This window comes from Phyllostomus hastatus, unplaced genomic scaffold (genome assembly GCF_019186645.2).
Source record: "Phyllostomus hastatus isolate PE091 unplaced genomic scaffold, TTU_PhHast_1.1 phas_contig_137, whole genome shotgun sequence".
Classification (NCBI taxonomy): Eukaryota; Metazoa; Chordata; class Mammalia; order Chiroptera; family Phyllostomidae; genus Phyllostomus; species Phyllostomus hastatus.
The window spans coordinates 11273015-11284236 of NW_025333583.1; the positions used below are offsets into that span (position 1 = coordinate 11273015).

The window sequence follows — 11222 nt, forward strand, 5'->3', positions numbered from 1 at the left end:
AAAAAAAAAGAGACAGCCAAAACTCAAACAAGTTGCCTCCAGGTGCGTCCCAAATGGCATGTTGATTGACTTGGTTCAAAAAGAAATTAAGGATGTAAATGTGTTTGAGGAAATTATTACCCAAATCACAACATCCTCTTCAGACAGTGGTCTGATTGAATACTGAAAGGAACATTAAAAATCTTCCAGCAAAAGCCTTTGCCAAAGTGTTAAATGATAAACTGGTATGAATTCTCTTCTTGCCCTCTGAGAAAAGATCTTCTTTGCCTTTGATATTAACTCAAGTTTGTTTGCATGTATAATTCAGACACATTTATATGTAGCCTTCTGTCAAAATGTCGTGAGATTTCATATTTAGAATTACTAATACTTGAAGTGAGGTAATGAACATTAAAATTATTGGTCTAGACGACTGTCACCGGTGTCTTAAAGCAAATGGAGTACAGACAATGTGTCCCAAAGTGAATACGCTCGATCTGAAATAATAATCATTAAAATAGTTTTCACCTGTATATTAACCTTTTCAAAAATATTTTATATTTCTTACCTTTTTACATAGATAATAAACACCTGAAGTTTTTCCTGATCAAAGAATTCTGCTGTATTAATTGATCAGTTTATTCCTTCTATGTCAATAAAGGTCAGTCATTGTTAGACTCAAGAGATGTGGTATGAACAAGGCAGTAAAGGAAGCTGTTTCTGTGAAGTGTAAATGTTACAAAGAGGAGACAGATGATATAAATTAAGCAAATGTGCGAGAACCTCTCAGAACTTGGGCTTCCCCTCCCCCTTCTACCACTAAATCTACTATTGATGATTAATTTCATAAAATAACATCATCCATCATTTTAAAATATTGCTTATTTGATGAATTTTCAGCAGTAATTTTGTAACATGCCTATGTGGAGTTAGGAGCAAAGATGGAACAAAAAAGAATGTGAATTTTTTCTGATGTTGGATTTTTAAGTACCTAACAGATTGCACTTCCTTGTGCTTGCTCAAGGATGGTTAAGGGATAATTCTAGAAAAATATGCTGTTATTTTACTATTATGTGACTGGCCCTTTTTTTAAAAGATTTTATTTATTTTTATTTTTAGAGAGGGAGGGGAGGGCGAAAGAGAGAGAGAGAAACATCAATGTCCGGTTGCTGGGGGTCATGGCCTACAACCCAGGCTTGTACCCTGACTGGGAATTGAACCTGCGACACTGTGACTGGTCCTTTCATGATGCTCTGTTCTTGCAGGTTTGCAGGGACCTAGGAGCATAAAACATAAACAAAAATAATTCGTGTTGATCAGTAATCCATTCATTTGGTCAATCAACGAAAATTATATGTTGTAAGTTTTTCTAAACAATGTCCTGTAACTAATAATGGTAGTTTTCGATACTCAACCAACTGGAAAAAATGCACTTTTAGTTCTTAGTTGGATTGAGTCTCCCTCCCTCTCTCTCTCTCTCTCTCTCTCTCTCTCCCTCAGCTTCAAGAACTCAACAGTTGCTCTAGATCCCCAAGTTGAAGGCAGAAAGTCAGCATCCTCGAGGCAGGGCTATCTCTAGCCTTAACCCCTAATCCCATTTGTTGGGACCTTGTCTGTCTTTTTTCCAGGGACAATGTAATTTTTTTTCTGTGATATAATAAATGCACATCAGAAGTTGAGATGTGGTTGCACAATTATTGAACAGGTTGGGATCAGAGCAAACCAGCAGGAACTCAATTGAAGAGCCTGCTATATATATCTTTATGCAAAATGTGGCACAGGACCCAAGACTCTGGTCTCGTTTCAGTGCTGATACAACTTTCCAGATGCAAGAGGTGGGAGAGAGAGACTCAGCTCATCTGAGAACTAATAATGGATTTTTTTTCATTTGGCTGAGATTGGAAAATTACAAGATTATAGTTATAATTACAAGATTATATCTACATACTTTAGAAAGGATTGCACCTTGCCAATTTAATAAAGTTTCCAAATATACATATTTTTCCCCATTGTGTCATAGAGTGTTTAAATTGTACATTTAGGTCTATATCCCCTGCTTTAGAAAGAATAGTAAATTATACTTTTGTAGGAAAAAACCCCTAAAAAAATACCAAGCACTACTTTGAGGCAGAAACAATTAAATAATTCTGTGACGTCTGACAAGTCACTCCATATCTCTGGGCCTCAGTTTCTCTCATTTGTAAAATGAAAGGCATTCTTAGATGATCTCTAAGCTGCCTTTCAAGCTTCTTAATTCTTTATCCACCTTGAATAATCAGTCAGCATTAGTCTAGCTGTGCAGGGCTCCCTCATTCAGCCCCATCTGAAATCCACTTTCTCTGAGTCACCTCTCATTAAGTATGCTGGCTGTGTCCTCCAGTGACTTACAGGACTGCCCAAACGGTGAGGGGGAAGGAGAACATATTTTAAAAATTGAATATTTGACCTATTTCTGTTAATATATTGTATTTATAAAATATTTTTTATTAAAAGTTATTTTCATATGGAACAGCTATATGGGATGCTGGGGAATATGCAAAGTCCAAATACAATCAACGTTGAGTACATTTTGTTTTGCTAACTGTCTCCACACATTTGTTACATGAAAAATTATTTCCATGCCCGAGATGAAAATCAATGAACAATTCTGAAATGCTTTTTAAAAATAAATTGGAGCTGATATTTGAGAAGTGAAATTCTTCCATTTTTCATGATTGCACGCAGGCCTAGATTGCCTTACAGAGAATTCCCTTCTGAGGATCCTTTCCCGGGGCCCTTCCTGCTGCCATGTTTCTTTCTTTCTTTTTTTTAAAGATTTATTTATTTATTTTTTTAGACAGGGAAGGCAGGGAGAAAGAGAGAGAGAGAGAGAAACATCAATGTGCGGTTGCTGGGGGCCGTGGCCAGCAACCCAGGCATGTACCCTGGCTGGGAATCGAACCTGCAATACTTTGGTTCACAGCCTGCGCTCAATCCACTGAGCTATGCCAGCCAGGGCTGCTGCCATGTTTCTTAAGTCTGCTCATGCTCGCCTAGTAACCGCTTTTGCCTTTTCCCCGACATTTAGACTGTTGACCTGCTAGGTGAAGCTGCCAGTCTTTTCATTTTAAACACCTTTCTGTGGAACCATCTGTATTTATAATTTAAAAAAATTTTATTTCACTTTTTTGGTGTACAATTATGTAAGTCCTGACAAATATGTAGTCACATAACCAGCACCACAAGCAGGATGCAGAACAGTGCCATGTACCAAAAATTTCCTTGAACTGCCCCTTCTTAGTCACACCCTTCCCCAGGTCGACTGCTTGTCAATGACTGATTTGTTTTCTGACCTGAAAGTTTTACATTCTCCAGAATGTCATATAATTGGAACTACATAGTATTATTTTTTTGAGTTTGGTTTCTTTCACTTCTCAGAATGCATTCGAGATTCTTTTTTGTTGGTGCGTGGGCCCATATTTTGTTCCTTCTGATTGCTGTTCAGGACAGCACTACGGAGAGGTGCACGGTCTGTCTGTGCACCTGCTGAAAAAGGACACTGAAGTGTTTCCACTTTGGGGTAATTATGAATAATGCTGCTATAAAATTTGTATACAGGTTTTGTGTGAATGTAAGTTTTCGTTATTCTTGGGTGAATCCCTGAGTGGAATTGCTGGGTTGTGTGGTAAGTATATGTTCAATTTTACTAGAAACTGCCAAACTGTTTTACAGAGTGGCCATACCATTTTCCATGCTCACTAGTGACATGGGAGAGTTGCAGAAGTCCTCTGGTAATACTTGATGTAGCCAGGTTTTTTCTGTTTAATTTTTTTGCCAGCCTAATAGGTATATAATAAGATGTATTTTTTTAAAACCACAAGAATGTCTTTTACATTATGAAACAAAATACTTATCATTCCCATTTAATGTACTTGCACTTGTTTTAAATCACTACTATCTGGAGCAATCCCAAGGACCCTGAGTGGGCCTCTGTCTCACGTCTGCTTGGCCAAGAAGTTGTATTCAGGAGACTCATTCCCAGAACAAAGGCAGGTTTCCACAGTGACGAATCACGTGTCTTGAGCTACAGAAAGCAAGTGGATAGACTAGCTCTCTCGCCCCTTTAGCCTGCTACCAAGGGTTCAGAAATAACCAAATACTCTTCAGATCATGCTCTTACAAAACTATTTTAAATTAGGAAATATTTAAAATAATAAGAAAGACACATTTACTTTATAGCACAAGCTAAGATATAGGACTTCCAAGTTTAATATGAAATACGTGGCACCTTTCATCCTATTTTTGGTAAGAATTACATCTGAATCTTTTCTTGGAGCTGACTTCCATCCTCTCTTGATTGATAGAACTCCTGGTCTTTGGAGTGAGTGTGCCGCAGTGTTACAGTGTTCAAGGCAGGCTTTAGATGGACTGGTATGCTCACCATGACTTTTGTCCTTACAGAATCTCAAGTGTTTACTGTCTCCCTCAGTTACTTGACTAGCCTGGCTTGCCCTGTCTGCTTAGAACCTAGTATAGCTGGATGTCATCTCAAATAGCAGTTAGGGTCTCAAACAAGAAAGAAAAAACTACCTATAGTTGAAGTTACTATCAAAACTCCTTTAGGATGATGCCAGCTTGAGGCCACCACACTGTCTGGCGGCTGATTTCAGCTCAGCTAGTTTTTCCTCCAGCTTTGGAACAGGCTACTTGTTCTTCAGACGCAGTTGGCTTCTGCTTAGGGGCCATGTTGTAAGAAAACTGTCTTCTGTGTCTGAGTACCAGAATTCTATTTAGTGCATCTGATTCTCACACTATGAGAAGCTCAGCGGAGCTGAGATAAACTGAGAGAACAGATTTGTGTCTCTCACTTTCACTCATCCCGGGCATCCATTCGGCATACTGAGAGAGATGGCAGGTGGGATTTCTGGCACCAGCTTAATTTTTTTTTCTATTTGTCTTCTTTGCTTCTCTTTGCTCACCTTCCCAAGGTATACAGGTAGATTTCCACAAGAAAAATATTAGAAATGTTTGTGAGCCTATTTATCCATGCATGTAATGTAGTAACTGGGTACTGTATTCTTTCCCATTTCTTCACAATTACATGAGGAAGAGTTGATGGATTTTATATCCCTCTGAATGTCCAGCGGCACACTGGGCCAGCCCTGCTCCTGCCCTGGGCAGTGCCCCCTGCAGCGACACAATTGATGAGCTGACCCACAGAGCAGCCATATCCAGCATTGTTCTCGCGCGAGTGAGAGACATTCTGCCGCTGCTTCTAGCCGGGAGCCATGGCGTTCCCCACTCGAGGTCTATAAACGCTCAGGCAGATTATAGATTTGGGCTCATTAAAATCCGGCTTGAGAGCAATGGTGGTAACTAACAGAATATAATGTGTTATCGCTTCCATTTTCGTATTCTGAAACGACTGTGGCATTACTCATTGGAGATGCATTAGACTTTTTTGGACGTGGTTTTATGCAATTAACTTCACAAAAGTGAAAATGCCAACAAATTTCCAAAATATGGCAATGGAAATTTCCATGTCTGGTTTAATAATACAAAATAACCTGTAACTTTTATTCCATGCTATTTACTAACCACTGTTTGTATGTAAGAAACAATAATATGTAAAAATACATAAAAACTCATAAATGCACTTAATAAAATTAAAAATGGATAAGAGCTGAAAAACTGCTAGCACAGAGCCTTACATAGTAGGCCTTCATTAAGTATTCATTTCCCTGTTTTCTTTTATCCTTAACTCTCCATATTTAAAAGATGGTTTTGTTACAGGCCTATTCATGGTCAAAAGTAAAAAATAAAAAGGAGGGGGCAATGCTGAAGTTAGAAGAATTCGTCTTTGGATCATGCATTTCACTGGTTATTTTGGGAAGATAGCATGACACCATAGAAATATTATGCATCAGACAAACCTTATTCAAATCCCAGCTAGTTGTGCGACCTTAGGAAAACTACTTAATTTTCTGAGCATCAGTTTCTTATTCTTAGAATAAGCAAATATTCTTAAGATTCAAGGCAGTAGAGAATAACACTGCCCACAGAATCATTGTAATAATTTAGAATGAGGCCATTAAACACTCAATTCATTGAATTTGTTTAGCTTTGGTTTCAAACAACTTTCTGTGTAGTTTCTTAAGTAAGTCTCTCTAGAGGGAGATTTTATAGTGAGCACATGTGCTTCTGGAACTTCTCACTCATTGCTTAGTATAAACCAATGATTCGCACTTACCTAACTAGCTGTGTTGCTGTAACATAGAAAAAAAAATGCACCGCTTTCAAAAGCATAGGCATGCTGGCTACCAGTGTGTTGAGATCTCATCCTAAATGATGCTACCTTATCTCATGAGGGTGACTAAGTGAGTTCCATTTCTTCTTCCAGAGATGGACCAGCATTTTATGTGCAGGTGAAATTAAGGTTTTGAATCTACAAAGCTGAGGACTATGTGTTCAAGTGTATATATTTAACATGATAAGGAATGCCACCCAGGGAGACATGGACAGAAGCATTAAACTTCTTTCCAAACTACTTCTGCATGTCCTTTAAAATTTAAATTTAATTATTCAGAAATTCAAAACTAAACATAATATAAACATAAAAAGTATCACTTGGCTTATAATAAAAAGCTCCCAATTCCTGATACTCAAAGGCAACCACTTTTAACTCTGTAAGCTGTTTCTTCTGGTATTCACCTCCCTATTTCCAAATTTCATGCTTCTTGAATTGATTGCTTGATTTTTGGAGTTTTAGGCACTTTCTATTTATTTCATACTACGGAAGAAGAGGATTTTGCTATCTTATAAATACCAACTGATCTTCATCCCTTCTGCTAACTGACACACACACACACCCCTTCTATAGAGATAAATCGCAGTTTTGTTTAGAATCATTGAATCATTATAATGGCACGTAAGCTTTCTTCACAGCTGAGACATTGTTTGTGACTATGCTGATTGCACACCTTTTCTTGTACAACTTCTGTTTTTTCTATAATGAACAGTGAGGAATGGCCATGTCATGTGATCACACTGTAGGACCTAGTTGGGAACATATGCCTTTAAGTTCTTACCCTTCAGCGATCTCCTGTGCTTTGTGTTCTACTTATACAGCCATTACTATTTAGATGTTAGATTTCTCAGATTGATTCAAAAAATAAAATTTCCTCTAATTCCAATATCTCTGCATTTTATTTCTGCATCCTATTTTATTTTTCAATGGTTCTCTTTGAAAGGTTTCAGAACATGCTACCCCAAAATATGCTAATTTGGCATAGTGACTCTATTGTGCTAAAGGCACTTACCAGGTACAAGAAAGGCACTCTGATCTTCCTATTTCCTCTTAAAAATAGGAGATAAAACTCCCCTGTAAAGATGCTTTCCCTGACCTGGTGGAAAAGAACATTCTTATCACCAGAGTCTGGGAATTGAGGCTGAAAAGAACCTTTACAAATTAACCTTGTTAAAATAACCATTGTCTTCTTTTATCTCCTTATATGTTTCAGTTACTTTTTCACAATTACTACTCTTTATTCAACCTAGAATATTAGCAGTAGGCCTAACCACTCCTTTGAGTCTTTATTTTCTTGTGAAGTCTTCAATGTACATGTAAAAATAAAGTTTGCATGCTTTTCTCCCATTAATCTGTTTTATGTCAAATTAATTCTCTGGCTTAGGGGATGATCCTAAGAAGGTAGAGAAAATGTTTGCCACCACTGTATGTTGAAAGGTTTATTTCTGTATCATATATTTAATTTTCTTTCTTTCTTTTTTTTGTAGCAAAACATTCTTTGCTTGTTTTATGGACATCCTCTTTTCAATTGTTGCAGCATCTGCTCTTACCTTTTTAGCAAAATGGATTTAAATGCTTTAGTATCCTTTTGTTTACTCCCTTATCTTTGTTTTCTATGTGTTTCCTTTTTCTGTTTGTTCAGTCTCTGCATTTCATGTTAAACCTTCTCTTGTTAGCTGGTGGTTTCTGGCTGCTCATTTTAGAAGAAATATTATTGGGAGTTGTTTCTTGACACAATTTGGCAATCTGTGGACCTTGCCACAGGGAGATTGAATGTGGGGTCTTAGCAAAAAACTACCAAAATGATTTCTCAAGGTTTTTCTTCTGGGTGGATCAGTTTCCCCTGAAAGAATGTCTTTCATTTTCTACCTAATAATGTAAAATTGGCTGCAAGCACTTTGGGAATCCAGTAAGGACAAGGTACTAGTGAAGGGAGCAGGGGATTTTATAAGACCTTATACATGAAGAGCTCTGGAGAATGAACCACATTTTATTCATTGTAAGAACCACCATGGCATTGAGTTAGAGGCCTTACATGTTGCGACATGGGGGAGTGTGAGCAGTTTGGCTGGGACATTTGTCACACAGTTATTTGTCAGGATTAATTTAGTGTTTGCTTGATGCTTCATGTATATCCATTTAAAAACCAAAAGAGGATGAAGGGCCTTTACTGAAGCCCCATCTTTGATCAGACTGCACACATCCCTGAGTTTCTGGCTGTACAAGATAAAGCAGTCAACCTATGTATGAAGGGCTGAAACCAGTTCCTGGTACAGAAGCTATTATTAGATTCATAATTGTGAATGACTTAAAATTAATTTATTAATTAAATGAACATGTCATTGAAGTATGCAGTTTTGGTAAAGTGATCTTTACTTTGAATAATGCCCTATCCTCAAGTAGCTTATAGTCTAGAAAAGACACATGAAAAATTGATATACTAAATAATGATACTTAAAATAACATCAAAAATAATAAAATACTTAGGGATAAATTTAACCAAGGAGGTGAAAATTTACAAGACACTGATAAAAGAAATGGAAAGATATCTTATGTTCATGGATCAGAAGAACTAATATTGTTAAAATGACCATATTACCTTAAGCCATCTATGTATTTAATGTAATTCCTATCAAAAGTCCAATGACATTTTTAAGAGAAATAGGAAAAAAACCCCTAGAATGTGTATAAAACCACAAAAAAGTAACCAAAGCAATCTTGAGGAAGAAAAACAAAGGTGGAGGTATCACATTTCCTGATTCAAACTTCGTGGTAATCAAAACTGTTTGGTACTGGCATAAAAATAGACATAAAGACAAAAAGGACAGAACTGAGAGCCTGGAAATAAACACATACATATCCAGTTAACTAATATTTGACAAAGAAACCATGAAGACTCCGTGGGGAAAGGATAGTCTTTTCACTAAACGGTGCTGGGAAAACTGAATAGCTGCATGCAGGAAAATAAAATTGGATCCCATTTTACCCCATTTACAAAATTAACACAACATGGATTAAAGACTAAAATGTTAGACCCGAAACTCCAAAATTACTAGAAGAAAATGCAGGGAAGAAGCTCTTTGACATTGGCCTTAGCAAGTATTTTGGGGGGTATGACACTAGAAATGCAAGCAATAAAACGAAAGTTAATAGGACTATGTAATCCTATTTGTTTTAGCACAGCAGACAAATCAATCAGCCAAATAAAAAGGCAACCTAAGGAATGAGAGAAAATATTTGCAACCATCTATCTGGTAAGGGGTGAATGTCCATAACATATAAGGACTTCATAAAACTCAATAGCAAAAACAAAAACAAAAAAACCCCAAAACAAAAAAAGCAATCCAATTTAAAAAATGGGCAGAAGAACTGAATAGACAGTTTTCCAAAGAAGATATACAGGTGCCCAACAAATACATGAGAAGGTGCTCAGTGTCACTGATCATCAGGGAAATGCAAATTAAAGCCTCAGTGAGTTATCACCTTCTACCATTTAGAATGGTTATTATCAAAAAGATAAAGGATAACTTGAGTGGGTGAGGATGTGGAGAAATGGGAACTTGTACTTTGTTGGTGGTACAGCCACCTTCAAAAACAGTATGGAGGTTCCTCTAAAAATTAAAGATAGAACAGCCATAGGATTTAGCAATCTGATTTCTGGGTGTTCATCCAAAGGAAATGTAATCACCATTTCAAAGAGAGATCTGCACCCCCAGTTCTTTGCAGCATTATTCACAATAGCCACAAAGGGAACAACCTAAGTGCCCTTAGAGAAACGAGGCAACCAGAGGACTTCAGCAAATAGGAAGCTAAAGAGATTAACATCATCACACAAGAGAATAAAGAGGGTAGGGGAAAGCACTAGCACATAGCATTAAATGATGGAAAACTAGGTTAGACCTTTCAGCAGTGCTGGCCTGTCGTCCTTGAGGGGTGAACTCTGAGACCTGCCAGTGCTTTTCCACAATGGCTGCTGATCCTCACTGCATTGCCGTTCCTTCGAGGGTCAAGGGCAGCTTGTATTCTCAATCAAGAGACCAGGCTCAAAAAGAAGATGGTTTTTTAAAAAAGAAAACTTATTGAAAGAAAGATCTTGCAGAGCTATCGGCATCATTCCCAAATGTTATTTTTGAGCAAGGGGCCCTGCTAATCTTCTCTATATCATTCCAATGTTAGTTTATGTGCCATCAAAGCAAACACATTGCTTTGCTTATCTGTGATGCACACGGATGTGATGCCAAAGGGAGCTTCTTCGCATGACTGCCTTCAGGTAAATGGAAAACAGCCATGATTTAAGTAAATGTTATTCATCCAATAAAAATATACTGACAGTCTCCTTTTGAGTCAGGCACATTGTGGGCCCTGGGTCACGCCATGATATCGGTAGGTCAAAGATCCTGATGTGCGTACAATCCAGTGAGGGATACAGACAACAACAAAATAACTGCACACAAAAATATAAATTGCAACAGTAATAAATGCTATCAAGGTGATAAGCACAGGGCTATGGATGTTAGATTAGACATTTTTTTTAAGGAAGTGATTCCCCCAACCCCTCCAAAAAGAAGAAGAGTGAGTAGCTATGATCTTGGAGATGACGGAAAGTGTGTGCAAGGCCCTGGGGCCAGGGTGGGGGGATCCTGGTGAGACGGCACTGAGTGATGACCAGCGGAGAGAATTTGAGAGGAGAAGGGTGTGAAGAGAGGTGTCAGACCATAGTAGTTTTGGACCATAGCATGTTTTGTGGCCCATGAAGGAGTTCTGTCCTTTTCCTGAACATGAAGGAAAGGCATTGAAGGTCTTTAACGGTGGTGTGTTTCTGACATCTCTACATCTGGGCTTTGGAAAGATCACTGTGGCTGCCATCTGGAGAGCAATTTGGAAAGGTACAGGTTAGAGCCTGTAACACTGGTCAAAACTTACTGGGAACTGTTGCATGAAAGCAGCACTTAATTTA

At 37.8% G+C, this 11222-nt stretch overlaps 1 pseudogene; it reads right to left on the reverse strand.

Moving 5' to 3' along the window:
- Positions 1 to 10351: 10351 nt before the first annotated feature.
- LOC123830084 lies at positions 10352 to 10465 on the reverse strand (annotated as a pseudogene).
- Positions 10466 to 11222: the final 757 nt, after the last annotated feature.